The sequence below is a fragment of the Trachurus japonicus genome, chromosome 13, assembly GCF_045865225.1.
Source record: "Trachurus japonicus isolate A0001 chromosome 13, Traja_1.0".
Taxonomy (NCBI): Eukaryota; Metazoa; Chordata; class Actinopteri; order Carangiformes; family Carangidae; genus Trachurus; species Trachurus japonicus.
Window position 1 is genome coordinate 30,985,441 of NC_140919.1, and position 5,748 is coordinate 30,991,188.

Sequence of the window (5,748 nt, forward strand, 5' to 3'; positions counted from 1 at the left end):
TTTTTAAGAGCTGACCTTTCCCACCATGTGCTGCCTTTTGTGCATCATACACTTTGTTTTCTTATGTGTTCATTTATGCAAATCGTTCTCTATATGATGCAGTGATCACTGGGATGAAGTTTAATATTTCAGTTGTTGTCATACCCCTCCTTATATTAAATTTACTCTTAAAATCAAGAAGTATGACAATAACCAACAAAGACATGATGAGGCTTTGGTTTCACAAAGATAATCTTCATGATAAATTGCAACCTACAATCAAAAAGTTTTAGAAGTATTATCTTATCTAGTCTTGACGCCCACTCACCAACAACTACACTGATGCAGCATCAAGGCAATTTTGCATCCACTGTCCCGCCCATTGACACTCGACTGGATGAACTGGGGATGGAACCACCACCTTTCCAATAGGAGGACGACCCGCTCAACCTCCTGAGCCACATCCATTTCACAGTATTGGACAGAAGTGACATGTTGTTGTAAAATATCAGTGAAAATCTGACACGACCCATCCCATGTAATGCCCGGGAAAGCACCAGTGAAACAGTGAAGATAAAATGACTATTGATCCTGCCTGTTGTATTGGTCTCAGGCCGGGGAGGCAGCATTTCATTTCTGCTATCTGACATCAAGGTTCATGGCAGCAGGCCTGATCTTGGCAGCACTGCCAGCATCGAGTCCCAGGATTTCCCAGCTCACCGGATGTTACTCGGATATCATTGGCCAGGACATTGAGTACTGGGAATAAATGGAATTCCACAAAGTTCAGCATCTGGACAGCACTCATAAGTCCTTTAAATAGACCGGCTCTCTCTTCCAGCGCTGCTTGGCTCCGACCTGATACAAGCTGGATTCTTAAGTGTTTTTACTCAGCACTCTCTGGCATAAAGTGCGGTGATGTTTGAAAAGCAAGATTATTGAATAACAACACACAGGGCACACCTACCCAAACTCACAGGCACATTAGCCGTTTTGTGAATGCAGTACACGTGGGCCTGCCCTGCTAAGGCCATGAGGGCTTTTTCCTGCCAGTGGCTGCATTAATGAGTTAGCATATGAGAGAGGTGATGGAGTAACCACTTAGTGGCAGGTAGTGGTGAGCTGGATGGCAAACATTCGTCCCATCATTCGCTCCACATGACAGCGGTCGCCAAGCTTTAGCCTGCTGAAGCATGAGACCTGCAGGGATCTGGGTTAAAGGATAATAGCTGCAATATTGAGGGCTCTTTTTTCCTCTCTTTCCTGTCAAACTCTGGTGGCTGGTGGTAAATGACGATTCACAGCTCGCAACTTACGTCTTATCTCTTGCCTCAGCAGAAAATTTGTAAGGAAGATGACTCAAACAAATGTGCTGTGGAAATCACACGTCTTACCGCATGCCTATTGCGATAATGTTGCTCTTTCTCCACGTTTTTGCTTAAAAATGTCATGTGTTGCTTCCTCACTTGAAAATGACTCATCATCTGGTCAAAGTAGAACTGCAGTTTTGTGAGGATTTCGTGGCCACATTAGAGTTTTTTTTGTTTTTTCATTTAGTTGTGAAAACTCTTCGTATTTAACTTTTTCTTGGCTTCAGGTCCAGTTTTTTAATCGATTTATCTACTGTATGTGTATTGTAGAATTTGCTGTGTGTGCATGAAATTGCAAATTAGCTAATGTACTTGCCATGTGAAATGGCAGTGGAAGTGTCTCTGATCAAGTCTTAATGCAGATATCTAACATCTAACTACATTTTGAATGGTAGTCAAGCACAAGACCACAAGCACAAGACTGACTGTCTGTTAACTTTTAAATTTGATTCATCAGCTTCTGGCAAGCTCCCATCCTAGATCAAAACACACAGTCGTTGTGGTAGACGTGCATTTTTCCAGCTTTTCAGTCACTAATTATGCACCACACAATTGCATGAAAACAGGGGTATTGTGTAGATATTAAGCAGTATGATCTGCATACAAAACTGCACCGTGATATGATAAATGAAATGTTGCTGCAGTAAACTTCCATTTTGAACAGTTTTACCTCTTTGAGCAGCAAATGACAGACATCTTAATAGAGTCTATAGGTCAATACAAACATCCACACAGGTTGCCCGCTGATTAGCTAAAATGACAGAACATCTCCTCAGGGGAATTTTAAAACACACTAAATTTTTTTTTTTTATCACTGATAAGTTTCTTTACCAGGAACAACACCATGGTTGTGGCAAAGTGCCACTTCTGCTTTCCAGCTGTAATCTTCCCACACAGATAACATCCTGTCTGATAGGAAGTTAGGAAATCCATGACGGGATAATGGACTTTGTGCCACAAAACTACAAAGTAATAAGACTGTAAGATGTGCAGCGTTAATGTGTTATCGGTTTTGATTAGGCACCTCGTTTCACAAACTGCTGTACTGTGCAGTGTATGGAAAGTTGCATCAATAGTTGGAGAATGCTTTGTATCTGGATTTCATCATCTCAGCCAACGTTTTGGTTTTGATTAAGCCACGTATCACTCTCATCCCTCCTATTTCTTATTAGGCCCATTAGATAAATTAGACGTGACTTATGTAACATGATCTCCATGCATTGTGGACTTGATGCTTCAAGCACAGGATATGGTTATCCATCTTATTATGAAGCTGAAATATGTCCTGTCTAATATCAGAGCTACTTGTAATTATCTCTCCACATTGCTTTTGTTATTTGGAGAGGTTACCTTATGTCAAACTGTTCTCTCTTTGGTAGCTATTATGTAATTTGTCTATTAGCACAGGAAGGGAGACACTGTGAAGTACTGACCTGAAACACAAGTGCACAGTAATTAATTTTCCTTTCTGATTCTCTGCTGTTCCCATCATCCTAATCAGCATTTCATTCTGTGCACTCAACACAACACAGGGCTTCAGAAACTTCAAAACCTCCTAGAAAAAAGAAAAAAAAATCAGCATTTGCTGCTTGTGATTTTGACACGTTCAATAAGACGCAGTTGTTAATGCACGTCCATCTGACACTGCTATCGACAGGCATATACTCCCTGCCTGACCAGATGTACATCCAGGTGGCCTGATAAACCAAGCATAGCGCAGAGACCCTATCGAAACAGTGTTTGGATAGTTGTGGGATGAGAGGAGCGCACAGAGATTACTGGCTCTCTCCGGTCAGAGATTAGCCAATGATGAAGCTGCTTTGCCCTCACGCTGTTGGAAAAGGTTGGACCCCCCGATGGTGCCCCAGAATGCTGGTACAGTATTGCATGTGGCTGCGATACTTCATTGTGTAAGCCTTTCCTCCCAGCAGAAACATGTTTGCTTTTGCTGGTATGAACACTTTGTACAGAGTCGTGGGCCAAACACAAGCGCAGTCCGTAATTTGCGAATTGTGTCACTGATGATTTATCCTGTGTTGTTGTTTGATTTTAGTCGCCCATGAAAAACCTTCTGTTTTCATTTTCTGCATTAACATGAAATCTTTTTCAAAGCCATCTGCATCCAATGAAAAATATCTATTTAATCCAAGTGGTAGTGAGATGTATTTACTTCACTTCCTGACTGTTCACCATCATTATGAATTAATCATTTAAAACTTTTTGTTTTGGCCAAACATTTTAAAGATCACCAGCAAACCATGAAATCTATGAACCTGCCAGACAGACAGACAGACAGACCCATTCACACTAACAGAATAGGGGACAAGAACATATAACAAATTCACCGTGACTAATGCCTGTGTGAGTAATCCAACATGCTGTCAATCATTACTCACACAGAGAGCACTGTCTCTGCTCTCATTGGTCTGAATGTGACCGTGCTGTGCGCTTCTTCAAAGCATAGTCTCGTGACTCCTATCCGGAGGCGAAAGAACAGGGCAGAGTTGTGTGTATGTGTGTATCTCTATGTTTGTGTGTGTGTAGGAGAGGAAGAAAAGCAGGAGTGTTGTTGCTAGGGTCACGGCCAAAGACCCGGTCACCCCACTTTCATGTGTCCCTGCTCAGGGACAGTAAACGAGGACTGTGAATACAAGCTATGGCTCCATTACACACGGCTGTGTTTTGAAGTTGTGATGCAACAGCGATGGGCTGCAAATTCAGTCACCGCTGGCAACATCCGCTTCTGTTCTTCATCACTGTAGCGTTACCATCTGTTCCTCATCCTCAGATCAGTGTCCGTATATTTATGGTAAACAGATGAGATCAGTGATTTGTAGCCTTCATCTCTCAAGGCTAACCGTTTCACAATGCTTTTATTTTTTTTGAGAACCACCAAATTCTGATTAAATAGGCTGCCAGATTTTGGTGACTTGTTGGTGAGTCATTATCACTCATTGGGTGGAAAAACTTATTCTCACACACTTCAAGATCCCATACTTTACACCATTCCAGTTTTGACCCATAAGAAGACATATTTGTGGTTTTAAGAATCAAAAACCATCACAATGCACTTTTACATCTCCTCCCATAGGCTACTCTCTAGAGCTCTAGTACGAACAGATTGGTGAACCCGTCAGAAGAGAGGAGGCTCTGGGCCTTTCCTCTCATTGGCTCAGAAGTGGCTGACTGACTTGTTTTCCGAGTGAACAAATATAAAGCAGATTTCAAGCAAAACACACAGACAAACGAAATTGGATGATGGATCCAGGTGGGAGGGGCTTAGGACAAGGCTGAGAATGTTGACTAGTTTGTTGTGACATCACAAAGTTACAGTAGTCCTTGCAGCTCATTTTGGATGTTTACTTCCTGAATACAGGCTGTGTGCCCTGACATCTCTAGTAGTATGGGACACGGTAGTATGGTACAGTATGGGACCTGGCTCATAGTCACTGTTATGTTCAGGTTTTCAAAAAGAGAATGAATATGCAAACCAGAATTCTGTTTCAAAATATCCTTTTACAGAGAAAAAGCACAAGGGAAGAGGAGAGATGCAGCTGTATTGAGTATGTGTGTGTGTTTATGGTGGGAGGTGTCAGGGTGGTTGCGCAGAAACAGCACTAGAGGCCTAAGAGGGGAAGGAGAGAGCCCCGGTTACTGAGTAACCCAGAGCAGCAGTCCCATGTTCACCTTTCCCCTAATAGCCCTTCACCTTCCGAACCACGTGAAGTGGGCCTGTATGCTGACTCCCCATAGTGTGCACTCTAACACACACACCAAGGAGGCTTAGCCAGTGACAGAGAATCACAACATGCACACACACACACACACTCACAGCATTAAGCAGAAGTTTCCCTCGGTGGCAGCACACGAGCAAGATGGCAGCAGCTTAAAGGTGAATTCTAAAAACACTGCATCTGTTAAGATGTAACTTGTTGTTCAGTATAATGACTAAACAGGTACCTCACTGAGAGTTTACAACACAAAAACGTTCATATTTAAACTCACTTCCTTGTGCTTCAGGGCCCTTATACACCGCACCTTTGGGTGCCATGGGCCCATGTATGGTTGTTTGTAGTGTCTGCTGTGTGATAAGCCCAACTGGCTTTAGTCAGTCCTCACCAGCAGCCACTGGCAGATTGAGCATGTTGACTTGATGTTGGGGGCAGCTGGCGTTAGCACTGAGAGATATTTCTCCATGTTGCACCATCACCTTTACTTTTTCCACAAGCGAAGACCACAAGCGGCCATTACACCACCATTACAAAGCAAGTTTGCCAGATGCGTCTTTTTTCAGATGGATTCACAATTGGTATTCTGAGTAAATGACACAACTGTTTAGACTGTGGTTTGTCGGTTTGTTTTGTTGATCTCCCTGCAATGTATTTTGGAGGACACGTGC